This window comes from Ictidomys tridecemlineatus, chromosome 10 (assembly GCF_052094955.1).
Source record: "Ictidomys tridecemlineatus isolate mIctTri1 chromosome 10, mIctTri1.hap1, whole genome shotgun sequence".
In the NCBI taxonomy this organism is placed as follows: domain Eukaryota; kingdom Metazoa; phylum Chordata; class Mammalia; order Rodentia; family Sciuridae; genus Ictidomys; species Ictidomys tridecemlineatus.
Genome location: NC_135486.1, coordinates 127,023,503 through 127,042,176, shown reverse-complemented (window position 1 = coordinate 127,042,176; position 18,674 = coordinate 127,023,503). Strand labels below are relative to the sequence as shown.

The following is an 18,674-nucleotide window of genomic DNA, read 5'->3' as shown; positions in this document are numbered from 1 at the left end:
AGCTGAGGACCATCCACAAGGCCTTACCACCTCCCAACAGCAGCACCTTAGAGATCACGCCTCCAACGCGTGTGCCTCTGTGGGGACATTCAACACCAAAACTATAGCAAATTGCCCAAGCCTGGGTGATTTACGAAGAAAAGAGGTTTCTTTTGATTCACAGTCCTGCAAGCTGGGAAGTCCAAACTCAGGTGGCTCCCTGATGCCTCAGCTCCTGATGGAAAGTGAAAGAAGCAGCAGGCGCCTGCAGGGGAGAGTGAACACCAGGGGCTGGCTTGCTTTCTGGCCACTGGTTCTGGTGGTAACTGATCCAGTCCTACCCAAGCAAGAAGCTGCTGAGGAGTGAAAGACGTGAATCCACTCAAGAGGGCTCCTCCCCATGACCAAGCACCTCCCACAAGACCACGCCTCCCAATCCTGCCCGTTGGAGAACAGAGGCCCCCGTGGGTCTGGGAGTCATCCTCCCATTCACAGTAGCAGGTGGACTGTGCTCCTTCTTGTAGCTTTTATTGTAGCCAATTCCTGCAGCCGAGCTCACCCCACACCCGAGCAGAGCCCTGGCCTACCCCGTGATTTTTTGGAGAAGAGGGAAACTCCGGAGCACCTTCCCCCTCATTACTGACTCAGCAGTACCTCTGTGGCTCCTGACATCATCAGTAACATTGATACCCACGAAGTTAAACCCCCCCGAACCAGTGAGCTCTGGCTGCAGCTGTGTTGATGAGCAGGATACTAAGTAGACATTTTAACTAAGTGGCACATTTCTTGCTTCAATGAATGCAAAAGTTAGCAACTCAAAGGAAATATTAGGGACATTGAGTTTTGATATTGGTGCCATTCATTATATATCACATTTAACAAGTTTCATTGCTTTATTTCTGTGTTGATATTTACTGAGAGAGAGAGAGAGAGAGAGAGAGAGAGAGAGAGAGAGAGAGAGAGAGAGAGAATATCTTACCTGGTGATAGTGACCCAGCCATTCTTGCCAAGCTAAGACAGATGATCCTCATCCCGTGAGTTGTCATGACTCTGGGGAAAATAGTAAGGATTTTATTAGCTTTGTTAACAGCAATTAGGGAGATCAAGTTAGGGAGTGATTAGCAAAGAACGACTTCATCAGAAACAAATTTCTTGGAAAGAGTTAGTGAATTAGTGTTCACAGAGCACCCACTGGGTGCCAGGCACGTGCTGGGCTCTCTACGCACTGATTAAATCTCCAAGTCGCTGGAGGCTGGCTCTAATTACGTCCCTTATAGAGATGAGAAAATAGAAAGGCTGTTAAAATACCCATCATGTGCTAAGTCCTGAGGATCTGATGGGGAATGCGTTGGTATATAATCCCTGCCGGTGGAGTTTCCTATTCAGTGGGAGAATGGAGAGTCGTGGTTATCTTTTGGTGACGATAATTCTAATAGTGATCTAAGTCCTGGAACAAGGGAACCGGAGGGACCCCTTGATGTCTCACCCTTTGTTCTCAGTCAGTTTCATCTTTTCCAAGTTTTCGAATTATTTCTACTGCTCCATGGGAAAAGGTGAAACTGACTGAGAACTTAGGGTGAGAAATCAAGGGGTCCTCCCTGGAGGTAGTGATGTCTAAGCTGAGGCCTAGATGATGGCTGGCGATTAGCTGGTAAATGGGGAAAGGTGGAAGAGAATTCCAGGTAGAGGGAACAGTATAAACTAAGGCACAGCGGTAGAGGAAATCCACTAACTTCCCAAGGATTCGTGACCCAACTAATAATTGAGTCCAGTTTATCTGACTGGTGATATTGAAATCCAGCACAAAAGGGGAATCTGTGATCTTCTTTAACACTGAGTTAAAATGCCCAACCATAAAGGGAAACTGTCGAGTATTTAAGATAAGCTGGAATCTCCCACTTAGGGTCTTTGAGGTCTGAGCATGACACTGGTGGCCCCCATGTTAGGGTCAGCGTCTTGCTGGAGCTTGGAGACTAGGGGGTGAAAAGTGTTCCAGGCTTCTTTCATATAAGGACTTCTTCTTATGGGGACGCAAGGCTTCAGGTTGATGTCGCAGTTCGTAAATTTGAGGTTTCGAGGTTTGAGGGTAAAATTACATCCCCAGGACCTGGTTACTCTCTCCCCTTTAAGCAGCTCTGTTTTGCAATGTGGTCCAGTCTCAGGCCAGTGCTTCTATTAGCGACGAGTGGAGGACTGCCACCTTAGTAGGATTCCCTCCTGCCAGTTTGGATCCTCCCAGTTTAGATCCAGCAGTCAGACGTGGGACTTGGACCAGATTTGAATTCTCAGGGAGCTCAGCCCCACCCACCAGGATGGCTGATTCTGATTGGTTCACCCAAGTTTCCCATGCACTCTGGAACCAATCAGTGTTGAGCAAGGAAATGAAGCAAGCTGATTGACCGAGGACCTTGCTCTGTGTTCCATCTCAGAGATGAGCGGAGGCATCTTTCCAGCTTCGTGGCCCAAGAGTCTCTTAGGGGAGGACTCTTAAGGGGGAAATGGAGCTATTACTAAAATAATGCAGGGTGAAGGCTCCATCCAGGGCTCACAGATACAGATAGGGACCAAACCCATTTTGAAATCCCATTGACGCTCCAAATAAGAGCAAGCCTTTTGGGGTGTAGGATGGAGAGAGGGCCAGCTGTGGGGCAGCCCTGGCTATTTCAGAGGCACCACAGGGGGGCAGCGCGCATGCCAGAATTTACATCTAAGCCCCACTTTCCCCTAAAGTGAGACCTGGAGCTCATCACTTAACCTCGCAGGGACTCAGCTTCCGTGTTGGTAAAATGGAAATGTTAATACCGCGCTGCAGCGCTGTTGTCAGGATCCAGTGACATCCCAGATGCCAACCCCCTAGTGCCTGGCCCACGCTGCGCACGCCCCCCGTGAATGTCAGGTGTCGCCGGGGGACTGGCAACCTGGAATTCCGCTCCTCTTACTTGGTGCAGGCTGCAGGAACTAAATACCATGAACGAGGAGCCTGGTATTTAAGCGATATTTGTTTCTTTCTGTCTAGAGGCTGGGAAGTTGAAGATCAAGGTGGTGGCAGATTTGCTAGTTGGCGACAGACCATCCTACCGGCTTGCAGACTGTCTGCTCGGTGCTCACATGACGTGTGTGTGTGTGCGTGTGCATGCCTGTGTGCATGTTTTCAGGCATGCACGTGGTGGGGAGATGTGTCTTCCTCTTATTAGGAGCACTAATTCCATCGTGACCAGCCCACCCTCATGCCCTCAGCTAAACCTCATTACCTCCTAAGGTCTTTTTCTAAGAGCTTCCATATGATATTCTCTTCCTGTCCTTGGTTTCATTTTCTACAGTTTCACGAAACATGATCAACTATGATCCAGATTATTAAATGGGAAATCCCAGAAACAATAAATTGGCAATAAATCTTCTGTTCCCATCTGAACAACAAGATGAAATCTTGCCCCATCCTATTCCATCCTGCTCAGTCTTCTCCTGTTCTGCCCAGGACAGTCAGTGTATCCACTCTGTATAGGCTAATCCCTTGCTAATCAGATCAGCTGTTGCAAAACTTGGGTAACAGTGCTGTATATAAGCGTTCTTATTTTTAGTTGTTAATGGCCCCAAGGAACAAAAGTAGTGATGTTGGCAACTTTATTATTGTATATTATTATAATTATTTTAGTTTATTATTAGTTACAGCTGTTAATCTCTCAAAGATTGTCCATAGGTACCATGTGGATAGAAAAAAATATATGGGTAGGGTTTGGCACTATTCAAATTTTCAGGCATCCACCAGGGTCATATGAGACATCTCCCACAGATAAAGTGGGGGACTACTATACTTGGACCAACCTAAATATTCAGTCTAACTGACCTCAATTCTTCTTAGTACACTATTTTACTTAAATATTATAGGTTTGCAATGTATTTCCCTTGTTCATTATTACCTTACCACATTTTAATTTCAGTTTCATTCTGTATAATCTTGCTTGGTAATTCTTACTCATTTAAATTTATTTTTTCAATCTTGTCATCAATTGTTTATTGTCTTTATTTTCCAATTTTATCTTACTTTTATTACCTACATATCTTTACCACTTCATGCCATATTGTAAAGAACATGTATCGTATACTGTTTATTTATGATACGTCAATTTTAATCTTTCCAACACTGCCTCTTAGCTAATTTCTACAATCAGAAAATGCAAGTAACTTGATCCCATTTAATTGTTTTTAGCCAGTATTTAGTTAGTTAAATATTCCAGAGCATCGTAGTACTTCTGTTAATATAACCAAGGATTGCTTCCTACATTTGCTAACCACATGCTATTTCTAGGTAACACTGAATCAGTTGTTGAGTGACCATAATGACAGGTGTGACTGCTTTCCTGGCCTGAGCTCAGTTTTGTATCATACTCGTGTATTTTCATAATCAGCCCCACCCCCAGATTATGAGTATTTTTAATTCCTGCCCCTGACAATCCTCTTTTCACTCTTCAAAAGCTTGTGCCATTTGATGACTATTTCCTGTATGTATTGACACTTTCAAGACCTCCCACAAAAATTCCCATTGTGTGGAGTGAACTTTCTTCTCTCGTCCATTTAATGGAACCACAGCCAGATTTTGAGCACGAGCTTAATTCTCCTGCTCACGTGCCTGATGAGGTGGTGAAATTTCTCCCGGAGTGCTTATTATGCTTGCTTTTAAGAAATGCTCCATCCAGGGCTAAATGGCTTACGCATTCTGTTCCTCGGTTTGATAGAATTAACTTCTGAAGTTTTGGGGTCATATATTTTCCTTGCAAGTTTTCAGGAATTTTTTTTTGGTGTGTGTGTATATTCTTTAAGCATCTCCCTTTTTGCTTTCAATTTCCATAATTTATAATTTTACTAGACAATGAATTCCATCAAGATTTTGCCATTAATTGACATGGAATTGAACAGTGTTCTGGGAAATAGTCTTTTTCACAGGTTCACCTTATGCAGTTCGGCAGGTTGTCTACCGTGCAATTCCAGAGAGCTCCCTTTGCTGTAATTTTGTACATTGTAGTGATAATTTTGCAGTAGTAGTTTTTCCAGCATTTGACATTAAAAGAGCCTGAGACAGGGGTGGGTTTTCTTATCTTCACAAAGGTACTTTTTAAGTGACCTATAGAATTGCTTCTGCAATTGAGATAATCTTCATTCTTATTTCAAGATTGTGAATTTGACAACTTGGGAGGCTGAGGCAGGAGGATCTCAAGTTCAAAGCCAGCCTCAGCAACTTAGTGAGGCCCTAAGCAACTCAGCGAGACCCTGTCTCTTGTTAGTTATATGTATCATTTTCTCCCCCACTCCATATCCTCAAGTTAAAGATCCTTTGTTTATTTGTACTTGTATAATTTAAAATCCATAACACCTGGGACTCCGAGTTTTCCTTTGGTAGCTTCTTTAGACATGTCTTAGGGATTCTCAAAAATTCTTCCCTGTACTTTCTGTTTAAAATGTAATTATTATTTATTTATTTATTTATTTTTTAAAAAAATGTAATTTAAAAATTGATGCCTATGTGTGTTTGACTGCTCATGAGCAAAGTCAGCAAAGTCGAGCAGTCTCTACAGCACCACGTGAAGACGAAACCTCAGCAGTGTTCATCTATTCTGTAAATGTGCACGTGCTGAAAATTAAAAGCCTGTGTTAAATTAAAAGCCCTCCCCCCCTTTTTTCATGCTGAGACTTTAACAATACAGAGCAGTGTGTAAAAGGTGACAGTTGGGTTCTGTGGTTGCTGAGGCATAGACACCCCATTTTAGCTAAATCACCTCTGGGATTTACCAGCTCATGCAACTCACAAGCCCTGGGGAGGGAAGGCTTCAGGCACGGCAGGAATCAGGTGCAGGTGTTGTGATCACATCTCCCTTTCTCTCTTCTCTCCAACACATATATTGTGTTGTCCCTTATTCTCATGGGGACCTCTCCACTGTGATAAGATGCTCTCATCTCTTAAAGATCCAAAGGGAGGTGCTTCTCATAATTCCCAGAACTGAATCAAAATAGGTATAATTCTGATAGGTCCTGAGAAAGCTCAGAATGGACTTAATTTGGATATATGCCCATTCTCAATGCCCTTCTGTGACAAAGGGGAAGAAGGACTTTACTGGCTGTCCCTGGTCCCAAGTGATGAGTGACCCTAGATACAGGATGTGCACTGTGCAAACTGAGGATTGAGCAGCATTAGAAAGAACTGGAGTTAGAGGTGTGGCTGGTCCTCGGGACACCCACCAGTCTAGGGCCGTAGAAATCCTGAGTCAATGTGTAAAGACCTTGAATGCATGTTGGAAAGATCTGGGCTTCTCAGACAGGATACCCTGAGAAGAACCGGGCGTCACTTATATACGTTCCATCAGGGAGTGGCTAATTTGGATGTGATCACGAGGAACCATTGGACAAACCCAAGATGAGAAAAGTTCTATTTAAATGAAGAAAAAAAAAATACTGTACTTTTCAAAAAATGTCAGTGCCATAAAAGATAGAGAAAGGTCATGGGGGGATGATGTGAATGGTCCAGATTACAGGGGACTAGAGAGACAGAGCAGCTCAATGCCATCTCTGATCCTCTCCATGGGGTCTTGTACCAAAGAGGGGAGGCCACAGAAGACATTATTGGTTCCATCGACAATATTGGAATTCAGATGGTAGATGAGACAAAAGTATTGAATCGATGTTGAATTTAGCAGAGAGGATCCCTGGCCTGTGGTTAAATAAAAACACTTAGAAATAAGCACCGACGTATTCTGGGGTAAAAGGTTTGGCTTCGTAGACATGACACCCTCAGAATAAGGTATTGCTTATGCATATCAATGAAATACGCCATGCGTTCTCAAAGGGGTTCTGAAAAACAACTGGGTCTCTCTGAATACGCAGAGTAAGAGCAAAGGATAAAGCCTTTGGCTCGAACAATATGTTAGCTAGAGGTGGATCTGGGTAGAACCTATGTACCTATTTTTGTACTTTTTGGCAACTTTTTCTGTAAGTTTGAAATCCCTTTCATTAAAAATTAAAACAAAAAACCAACAACTTGGGTTTATCTTTTTTAAGGCAAAAAGCAAGGTAATTGAAATTTTAAAATAAACTTGTGCGTGCTTTTAAGTCTGTTTCCAAAGACACTGCCGTTCACATGGGCTTGTCTGAGATTCAGAATGCAACTGATTTTATTCTGTCTGCAGAGATCTCACGTCATTTGTGCCTTGGCTCTTTGAGGGCATTTTGAAGGGAAGTTTGAAATAGGCTTCTTTCCTGCACGTAGCATGTTCTCCAAGGCTCTGAAGTTTTATTGTCTTTTTCGGGAAGGATCGTGACAGTTCCCACGGGGAGGGCAGATAGGAAGGAGCTGACTTGGGGGTGGGAAAGATGTTTAAGGCCCTTTTTGCAACAGTTCAGCCAAGAACAAATGAGAAGAGACGAACGAAGGGTTCTCCTTGAGAGATACAAGGGAGAGGGGTCAGGACTTGGTAAGTACTGACCGTGGCGCTAGGGCCCCCGGAGAAGCAGGACAAGTTATCTGCTCTGGATCCCAGAGGGAACATAGTGTTGTTGATGACAATATTGGCAGAGGAGTTGGGGCGGGGCGGGGGGGGGCGCTGGAGCATCATGGACAAGTGGGAGGGGCTTTGGCATCCATGGCCTGTGGGACTTGTGGTCGCACGTAGTGGAGGGAAATTGGAACTGTAGCTACGTCGTTCAGCAAGACAGTCCGAGCACCCTTGAGGGGTCTTTGGGGCAGAGGTGGTCTTGAAAGCTTTAGGATTGTCCGGGATGACTCAAGAAATGTAGGAGCATCAACGGGAGAGGAGGGCTATAGCTTGGGACTTTGTGGATGTTAAAAAAGTAAAAATGGATCATCCAAACATCTGGGACCATTCAATCGTAAGCGTGATTGATGTACGAGCAAGGAGGTGACCATGTGGGAGACAGCGGGCCTAAACTCCATTTGGGTGTTAGGAAATATAGCAGAGACAGCGGAAGAAGGTCACTAACGCCCCAGATCCTTGCCAGAGATCTGCCTGGGTGCGGGTCTGATGAGCAGGGGGCGGGGGCAGAGATCACAGACATCGAACATTGGACTAGAAAGAGGACCAGGTTGGGGCTACTCAGTGCTAGACCTTCTTCATCTTTCTCTACAGAAGTTTCAGGAGAAACGACATTAGTTTCCCGGATGCATTTTTTTTCCTTACCTGCTGATGATTCTTGGAAGTTCTTATAAAGAAAGGTCATGGTCAGATGATGCAAATGGTCCAGATTACAGGGGACTAGAGAGACAGAGCAGCTCAATGCCATCTCTGATCCTCTCCATGGGGTCTTGTACCAAAGAGGGGAGGCCACCGAAGACATTATTGGGCCCATCTACAATATTGGAATTCAGATGGTAGATGAGACAAAAGTATTGAATCGATGTTGAATTTAGCAGAGAGGATCCCTGTCCTGTGGTTAAATAAAAACACTTAGAAATAATCACTGAAGTATCCTGGGGTAAAAGGTTTGGCTTCGGAGACAGGACGCCCTCAGAATAGGGTATTGCTGATGCATATCAATGAAGTACGCAATGTATCCTCAAAGGGGTTCTGAAAAACAACTGGGTCTCTCTGACTATAAGAGCAAAAAGATAAAGCGTTTTGCTTGAATGAAATGTTCACCAGAGGTGGATTGGAGTAAAACATGCAGATATTTCTGTACTTTTTTTTTTTTTTTACTAGCTTTATAGGGTTTGCATGAGTAAAATCTGTTGTGTAGACAATACACTGGGTTAGACCTCCGTCAGATAGAAGGGCTAGAGAGGCTTCTTCAGCCGACTTCTGTGGATTTAGTGGCTCACAGAACTTACAACCAGGAGTTACAAAATACGATCTTGAAACTGGCATGCTCTGGGGTTGGAGCTCCAGAGTTAGAATCTGGTTTCACGACTTGCTTAATTTATCCGTACAGTTTACTTTTCATCAGTAAACAGAGATAATTATAGTGTTGGCGTTATGGAGCTGTGGTCAGAGTCAATTGGTTTAATCTCTTAGGACAGGGTCTGGCCTGTAGCAAAGGCTCAGTAAATGTTAGTCCATTTTATCCAGGGATAACAGCTGTCAGCCTTGGTTGGCTTCTGGTGCTCAAGCCATGTCTGCCACAACTCTCTCATATTTTATTCCAGTTGACTTTATTCTCAGGTAATCTCTCTTCCCTGGGGACAATTAAATGTAAAGCTTGGATTCAACTAGTTTGCTCTTCCAGCAGAATGACCGTGACTTTTGTCTAACATTTCCAGCAAAACTTCCAAAGGCAGCTGCATCTCCCTGTTTTCTATTGCTGCAACAATATACCAGAGGCTGCATACTTTATAAAGAAAATAGGTTGAGTTAGCTTGCAGTTTTAGAGATTCAAGTGTATGGGTCCAGCATCTGCTCAGCTCTGGTGAGGGCCTTCTCACCATGTCACAGTGTGGTAGATGACATCCTGGTGGGGACAACAGCAAGAGGTGAAAGGTTCATGGCAAGGCAGGTGGCCAGAGGGATCCAGGCCCAACTGGCTCTTGTGGTAGCAAGAGGGCAGTGCCCTACTAACCTTGTAGGCCCCTCTCTCTCTCTTTCTCTCTCTCTCTCTCTCTCTCCATCCTCAGTTCTTTCTTATTTTTATTTTACGACAGGCTCTCCCTACATTTCCCAGACTGGCCTCAAACTTGTGATCCTCCTACCTTGGCCTCCTGAGTTGCTGGGATTCCAGATGGGCTCTACTGCCACTGGCTTGGGCCCCAACCTCTTAAATGATCTATCACTTTGGCATCACCGTGCTGGGGACCGAGTCCTAACCGGGGACCAAGTTCCAGCGTGTGTACCTTGGGGGGGACACCCTTACAGTACCTCCAAATTGTGGTAGGGACTTGCAGTGGAACCAGGAAAACATGAGATCACCCCTGAAGTGGCCACTGTGGTCAGCAGAAGGAGCTCCATGATGGGACACCCTCCCTTCTGGAGCCGGGGCCCGTGTGGCATTTGAGGGGGTGGGTGGCAGAGGGCGGGGCGTAAGTTGCTGGCAGTGCGTGGCGGAGAAAGCCGCTCTCATCAGCAGGAGCGCGCTGGGCCCCGTGTCCTGGACGCACACCTCCTGCAGTGGCCCCTGGACTCTCCAAGACCTGGGCCTGCCGCGATTCTGGAGAACAGCTTTTCTTGGGCGCCTGAGGCTGCGGTTGTCTCGGCCCTGGCCACCCTGCGGAGTCCGTTTCCTTCCCTACCCCTTTCCTCTCCGGGTCTTCTCTGCTCCACGCCTGTTTACAGTGTTCAACGTGTATTTTCTGTTGTTTTAGTGTTTTTTCACTTTTTCTGGAGGGAAAGGAGAGATGCATATATCCACTCTGCCTTGTGGTCCTAAGAGTCCCTGCAGAAGGCTTCATTCAGGCTGCTCCTGTACCCTGACAAATAGCATCCTGGGTGTATCAGAGCCCCCTGGATAAGCTTTGTCGGGTAGACAGGAGGCACTCTGGGTCCCATGCACTCCTGAGCCCTAAGTGCACTTCTTTCTCTACCATTGATCCGAAGCTCGCCAGGGCCGGGCTTTAAGAGCAGCGATCAACACACTGGTTACTGAGTGCCCTGCAAATATGCCCGTGGGGATCACCTTTGGTGGATTGATTCACAAGGGGCCCCAGTCACGGGTCCATCAAGGAGTTACCCTGTCACTCAGAAACCAAGGTGAAAGCAGCCCTCCAAAGAGCTGTACGGCTAAAAAGCAATGCAAGAGGCAGGCGCTTCTAGAAGCCCGGGTTTCCTGGGACAACTAACTGCCCAGGTCTCCGTGTTGGACAGACCCAACAGCGTCCTTTGCCTGTGAGCACGTGGAGTTCACGGACGGGGATGTGGAAGTCAATCAGCACCAGGCTTCACTGGGGCTCAGTTCCAATAATGCCACGGCCGGCCGCCATGACGGTTAGAATGGGCACCTTACCCAGAACAAATACTCGTGGAAAGGGGTTTCCTGACTGCAGTTTTCGGAGTCCTCCCTCAGTTGTTTATACCTGAACTGGAAAGTGTTTCTGGTTTGTTTTTTTTTTTTTTTCTTTTCTTTTCGTCTCCATAAGCATCGGATCAGTGCCTGTGGTTAATGTTCAGAGTTAACCCATTTTTATTATATCGCCTGTGGTCCTTGTATTTGTTGTTGTTTTTTAATATCCCAGTTCACCTTCCCGTTTAATAACCTTTCTTTCAAGCATAAAATGTCCTCTTCAATGCTAAAATTGTATTTTAAAGGCAAAGGATTCCCGCAGAATCGCGCCTTTCAAAAGCCAAGATTGTGTCAAGGTGAAGGCAAAACTCTGCTCCGTGGGACTGTCCTAGAGCTGGTACTGGGGACCCTCCGTAGAAAGACATCCCCAACCCAGTTTGGGACATGGACCCCACAAATCGCAGAAGTGGAATTTCTTAATAATACAGCCCATTCCGAAAACTGAGGTGACTTTGTTTTTTTTTTTTTTTTACTCAATAATATAATGAGTTTTATTTTGAGTGATGCTGGATTTAATGGCTAAATCAATATGTGTATTTAGCGTTGGGCTTTATTTCCCCACTAAGTGACAGGAGATAAGCAGCCTTAGAGTGTGTTAATTGGTTTGTGTTTAGCATTTACGCTAATCAGCAGTAGCAGAGGTGCCCTGGGCCACTTCAGGCTTGGTAATGGGGTTTATCTAAACCGAGCTTTGTTTACATTATTGACTGGAGTTGAATCGCCCGCCTGTTCCTTATACACTTGAACATTAAGCTGGATTTGCAAGTGTAACTCAAGACCTTCAGCATTAGGAAGAATTAGCCTGGCTCTGGAACAAGGCAGACGGATGGAAGAGCAAATAGATATCATCATGCCGCCCCTGGCAGAGGATAGCTACGAGGGGGGAAGGCTTTACACCAGAGATCAGAGTTGGAGGGACACAGAGCAGACTTTCTCCACGTTGGCACCGTTGCTATTGGGCTTGGGCATTTCTCGGCATCAGGCGTTATCCAATGCAGGAAGGATGTTCAGGAGTCTCCCTGAGCAGAGCATCTCCTGCTCCCAGTTCTGACAACCCCAGACAGTCTCCGGACGTCACCAGGTGTCTGCGGGTGGGTGACGTCACTAGGTGTCAGCGGGTGGGAAATACCCCAACCCATTGAGAAGCACTGAGTTCAATGAGGCTTAAATACAGCTTGGTTTGGGGAGCCTGGAGGGTTTTTGTGGTTTGCTTATATTTCGTTTCAGATGCTAGCATTTTAGCAGCTTGGGGATTTCACATCATTGTCTGAATTTCTGGATCCTCTTGAAGCCGGGTGGGGTAGGGATCTGGCAGATCTGGGTCCTGGGTGACACACGGCCATGACCCTGGAGGGCCCATTAGGAGCTGCCCCTTTGCAAACAGGTGCAGACTCCCCTGGTCCCCGGGGTCCCCACCCCCCCTCTGAAGTGTGTCTCATGTGGTCTGCTTCCCTCCTTTGCCCTGCAGAGACGCCCAGAGGGATTTGCTTTTGTAACTCAGACTTTCGATTTTGCACCGTGTGTGTGTGGGGGGGGGAGGGGGGCTTGTCCCTGAGCCCCAGGAAGGCAAAAGAGGTTGGGATGTCAAATGGAACTGGATTCAGGCCTCCGCTTTGCCCTTTATTAGGATTGAGACTTCTCTGGGCCCCAGCTTCCTGCTCCATGGGTTAGTCAAACCTGCAAGGGAAATGTCAGCATGAACGTTTTAGGGGAAATTAGGAGGTTTCAAGGGCCAAAGTCTAAAAGTGCCCTGGGACTCGAGAAATACTGGTGCCCTGACCAGTTCCCCGCCCCCTCCCAGCCCCGATTCACCCTCATCCCTGGCTTCTGCCCAGGTACCTGCTCCCAGGTGTGCAAACGCACAAGACGAGACCATCCTTCTCCCTTCCTCATTCGTCCCTGGGGGCAACAAAGGCAGAAGCCTCCGTCCCCGAGATGACACTGTCATTCAGAGACCTTCCGCTGTGTCTTCATGAACGACGGGTGGAAATGGGGTTGGTGAGGCAGTATCAAGGGAAGTGCTTGCCTTTCTGTCCCTATCCAGGACATTGACCTCGGGGGCCAGTGACATTTATATATATGGCTACTGTTGGGAAAAAGAAAAAAATCAGCAGGGATTTAGCACATGCCTGCAGCCGCCCACTCAGGCAGGATGGACGTTGGTTAAGCAACTGCGAGACTCGAGTTGCCTTCGGAGTTGCCTTCAGGGTCCTGTGTAATTTTGCAAGGACCATCCTGGTAGGCAGCACCCAGGCGCGGCAGGCCAAGGGCTTCCAGCTCAGACAAAAAGGGAAAGGCGTGAGCGAGTCTTGCTGGAGTTGCCTAGGCCTGCGTTTGGTTGCTTAAACCCACAGAGTCTCGTCAAGAACTCTTGGCTCTTCTCTCTCTGACACGTTCTTTCCCCTCCCCCAAACCCTCCCCCTAGTTCATCATTCTCTTCCTTCTCCTCGGGCAGGAATGCCCCAGAGAAGTGTCTTCTGATTCCTGATCCCCTCATTCCATTATCTTTTCTCATGGTCTCAGGCTCCTCATGCCCAGTCGTTTGTCACTGTTGTAAATTCAAATGTGTGTCTTTTAATCGATAAATATTTGGCCATCCCAGGAGACTGTGACTTCTAGGAAGTCAAGAATCAAATCTGATTTTTTTTTTTCATCATTGAATTCTTAGCTTCTAGCGTAACTTCTGGAACACGGAATGTTCAATAAATATTTGTGAAATGAGTACATGAATGAGTCAGGATAGGCTAGGTTTTGCTGCAGTAACAGTCTCCAAATACCAATGGCTGGATACAGTGAAGGGATGCTTCCTTCCTGTTCATGTTTTCTGTTCAGGCAGTAGACTGGAGTCCGGTACTTAGGTAGATGGATGTAGGCCCTGACACTTGGACTGTTGCATGAACAAAAGAAAATGACAAAATATGCATCAGCACTTAGAGCCTTCCCCCTGGAAGTGATATATTGCACTTCTACTCACATCATATTGGCTAAAGTCACATGCTCTTGCCTACCTCCATAGGGTCAGGAAGGGCAATTCTGCTGTGTTGAACTGCAAATGTAACTTAAAATGACGTCAACTAAGGTCTGTATGGATGGTGGGCCCTGACATGGGGGAATCAGCCTGCAGAGTTAGCACTTTAGTTTTCGCTTAATTGATTCTCGCCACACAGGCTCCTTTGTTCTTAGGGGATCGGTTTATCATTCATTCCTTCAACTAACGTTTTTGGAATCTGGACCCGGCCTGAGGCTAAGCCACGAGGATCCGATTTTGAGTAGAACATTGCCTTTGCCTTCAAGAGGTCGACAGACTGGGAGGAACAGGTGTTTTCCGAATTTCTGAAGTCCAGGTGCAAGACAGTGTGAAAAATATGATTTTACCTATATTTCTGTTTGCTAGCCTAGGGCTTTGAATTGAGGCTCCAGGAACCCTGGAGATCTGTGGAGATATCTTTGAGTGTCATTTGCAAGGCAGAGAAATACTGGTCCACGGGATATTTACATACCATCAAATAAATTCAGTGGTCTGCTAACTTCTCCAAGACATGTTGGGTCGGATGCTTAGAGAATCGTCAAGAGAAAATACCTAATCCTCCCTGTGGGAACTCAAAGAAGGCTTCACAGAGGAGACAAATCTGAAATGTGTGTTGAAGCATAAGGCAAAATGACAGATAATTTTGGGGGGAAGAAGGTATGCTCTAGAGTTGGTGGACTGATTTTCTGAGCTATTAAGCAGTTATAGTAATTTATCTAAACCTCAGTTTTCTCTTCTATACAATGGGGGTGACAGTCTTTTCTCTCATAAGGGTAGCTTTTCAATATCCGAGGGTGCTTAGCACAGTGCCCCATGCAAAGGTACCTGCACAGCCACAGTTACTAACCTGGGAAGGAAAATAAGTTGGGCATAGAGAGCAGCCTGTGCCCTTGCATAATGCTGGGTACCATGGGGCATGGTCAGGAAGTTGGAAATACTTCAGTGTGATTAGAGACAAGGGTTGCAAACCCAAATTCCTCTTAGGGCCAGGCAGAGAAGACAAACCAATGGAACCAGAGAATAAAGATGGGTGTTAAGATTCAAGAGCCTAGGTATTACTTAAAACCATTCAGTTTTAGCTGTTTGAAACACATGAGCTGGGGCGCCTATCGCGGTGGTGCACATCCGTCATCCCAGGGGCTCAGGAGGCTGAGGCAGGAGGATCGCGAGTTCAAAGCCAGCCTCAACAACAGTGAGGCGTGAAGCAACTCAGTGAGACCCTGTCTCTAAATAAAATACAAAATGGGGCTCGGTGAGTTCAATCCCTGGCACCTGCCCCCCAATTAAATAAATAAATAAAATACATGAACTGGGATAAGATTCATAACCGCAGACAAGGGCTTCATCGAAGAGTGACAATCTCACAATGGGGATGTCTGTGTGAACATGTGTGTGTGTGTAGAAAATGGAGTTGAACTGGAGACACCGGAGGGTTCTAATAGGGAAGAGAGATCTGAGTTTTACTCATCTATTAGCAATGCTGTGTGCTCTGGGGCTGCCTGAGATGGAGATCTGGGGCGCAGGAACCAGGCTATGCAGCACCCACTTTCTGGACTTCCCGGGTGTTGCCCAGACGGAGATGAATGAAATCCAAGCCAGCTCCAAGCAGCCCTTGCAGTTAGTAGGGAAGATGGAGAGGGCTATAAAATGGGGGAACAGAATGCATCCTACACCTGAACAATCAATTAATGCCTCTTTAATGATTGTGAAGGCAATATGTACAAATTCCAAATCAATCTCGAGAATTAATCAACCACGGCCACGGGGCCTCGTGACTCTGTAGATCAGCCAGCAGGTGTGGTCTGCCGCGGATCCTATTTGACTGTGAAACCAGGTGCCAGGGATGCTCATCTAGTGCCTGTGGGGAAAGGCGCCTGCAGCCTCCTGTCAGAGCATCTGAGATCGGCGCCCAGGGGAAGAGGAGACGGCAGGCAAAGACACCAAGAAGGAAGGGAAGGTGTGTTTCTCACCCCACCCGACAGATATTCTCCAGGAGGGCACGGCAAGGAAGGAAAATTAAGATCCAGGAAACTGAGGGAACCTTGCTCGTGGATTCTCTCCCAAGAGCAATCGGAGGTTTCTTGAAATGCGAAATTCTGCTGCTATGGAATTTTTTATTTGCTTTCCGAGGCCACGTGTATTTTCCCCATGTTTATGAAGGTCCAGGTACATTAGCCTTGAGTTCCAAAGATCCCAGCCTCTGCTGACATCTTCCTGTTGGAAGACAAGCCGAGGACACGTGAGATGGTTAAATGGTGCTCTGAGACTCGATGTGATGTCTTAGCATGTTGTAGTGGTCTCCGCCCACGTTCTAGAATGTGCACAGAAGTGGAGCCCCGTGCGTTATTTTCCCAGGGCCTGCTCAAGGGCCGGGGACTTTGGTAGGTATGTGATAAGTGCTGGTTGAATGAATAAATTTGTTAAATAAGAAATTCACAGTCCAGAACATTTCCATGTGTGCCGAGAGGTCAGAAAAGGCAGTGGAGTTTGTGGATTGGTGCCACTGTTGTTAAAACGGGCAGTGTTGCTGAGTGGTTAGTAGCAAGGTGCTCAGGATGCCCAGTTCCCGGTGTTACTACTACACAACTATGTGAATGGGAGCAATGTAGTTAATGTTCTTGCTTAAATATCCTCATTGCTAAAAATGGTGATGACACAGCATTATCTACCTCAGGAGGCTGTTGTGAGGATCCAATAAGGCAATTAGAATAAAATACATGCTAAGCACTCAGAATTTTACCATTATTATTTCTGGAGAGGTTTTCCAATGATATAGAATATGCACTTACGCTGATTCACCTCATAGATGCTTAAAGTTTCCTATAAGTGCCTGATACTATGCCCATCGCTTCCACCAGCTTCATTTCATTGAATCACTGATGCCTGTGTTTTCCTATACTTCAAACATACCACACGTGTTTGTACCTCAGGGCCTTTGCACATGTGTCTCCTCTCCAAAGAAGTGCTCTCCACTGTTCTATAGGAAGGAACATCCACACCTCCTGTTTCTTTCTCTTCCCCAACCCTGCTTTATTTTTCTTCGTGGCACTTACCTTTACCCAAGATTTATATGAAATAGTGGTTTGTTGGTAGTCTGTCCCTCCTGCTGGAATGGGCTGCAACCTTATCTTGTTCTCTGTTGAGTCGCGCTTAGCGTTGTGCTGTGTTCAGTGTCCACGTTCCACGAATAATAAGTGAATGAGTGAGTGAAAGTTCTGTCGTCTCTGTTTTATATGTGGGGCGAAAAAAATCTCAAAAAGTGCTGGGATTTGGCCACCATATTTAAACAAAGGGAGTAGAACTGGATTTGAACTCACGATCAAGAGGGCCAGAGCCATTTCCTGCAGACATTTGTGACTTCAATTAGAGCTGAGAGAATGCATCCCTCGCCCCCTCTGGAGCTATGGTGGACTGTTGAAAAAAAGACAGAATTAATGAAATTGATGGTTAAAAGGAAAACCAATGAGCCCATAAATCTGCAGCTGGAAAGAGTGAAATCGAGGTTAAGGGTACAGACATCTAGATGCCCAAGTCCGCCCAGGCGAGTTCAAGGGTCTTCTGGCCCAGCCTCTGTGTCTATAAATCCAGGGATCCTCCGCACCAACTTCATGCGCCATCGTTTGCTAAATGACTCACAGAACTCAGGAGAGCACTAGGATTCAATCACCTTTTTCTATTGTGAAAAAAAAAAACCATTGGACCAGCCAAAGGGAGAGAGATGCACGGGGTGGAACCTAAGGGGGTGCAAAGCCTCTGTGATTCGTAGGGGTGCGCTGTGATCCCACGTCGACTCGCGGCGATAAGTGTGTATTCTCGCCATGCAAGTGGCTCCTTCAGCCCCCATGTCCAGAGGTTTTAGGGGGGTTTTACTGGGGGCTCCATCTCTCGGGGTGGAACAAAATGAACCCAAATACTATGCATAAGTTCAGTCCTCTAATTAAAAAAAAAAATCAATGAAATAAAAACCCAGCCCTCGAATCACAGGGTTGGTGCTTGTGACATGGCCAGCTCTTGCCTGGAATCATCTGATGTGCACAAGCCATGCGGGTGGGGGTCTGAGGCCTCACCGTGAATAACAAAGATGTTTCTATCACTCAACAAGTTCCAGGGCTCTGGAGGTTGCTGGCCAAGACCCAAGGCCTTGGCCATAGCTCTCCTGAGATTTAGGGATCAAGCCCAGAGGCACGCTACCACTGAGCTATATCCCCAGTTATTTTTATTTTATTTTATTATTTTATTTTTTTTTAGGGTCTTGCTACATTGCTGCGGCCAGCCTTGAACTTGCGATCCTCCGGCTGCCACGTGAGGGTCAGTGGGATTACAGGCCTGCCCCACTGCGCCCAGCTCACACCTCTCTTCCTTTGAGGGTGAATAGCTTCCTCCGAAGCCCGTGCCTCCAATTTTGCAGAATCAGGTTAAACTAGTACTTTTCAGTGAGGGGTGATGGCAGCCCCTGTGCAAGGACATTTAGCGAAGCACAGAGACATTTTTGGTTATCACAACAAGAGGGATGTGCTCTGAGAGACGGTGCGGATTGTTCCAGAACACACAGGACACACTCATACCTCCACAGCAAAGATGTGCACCCCCCAGTATGAGCGGTGATGAGGTTGAAAACCCCTGTGTTAAGTTAAAGCTGTAAATGAGCCCAGACTGGTACCGTTGGGGTGGAACAGAA

The 18,674-nt window shown here is 46.4% G+C and overlaps 1 protein-coding gene across 3 annotated transcripts in view; it reads left to right on the top strand.

The window, feature by feature from the left end:
- Positions 1–18,674, top strand: part of Hs3st4 (heparan sulfate-glucosamine 3-sulfotransferase 4) — a 340,113-nt gene that overhangs the window by 238,013 nt on the left and 83,426 nt on the right. The window lies entirely within an intron of this gene.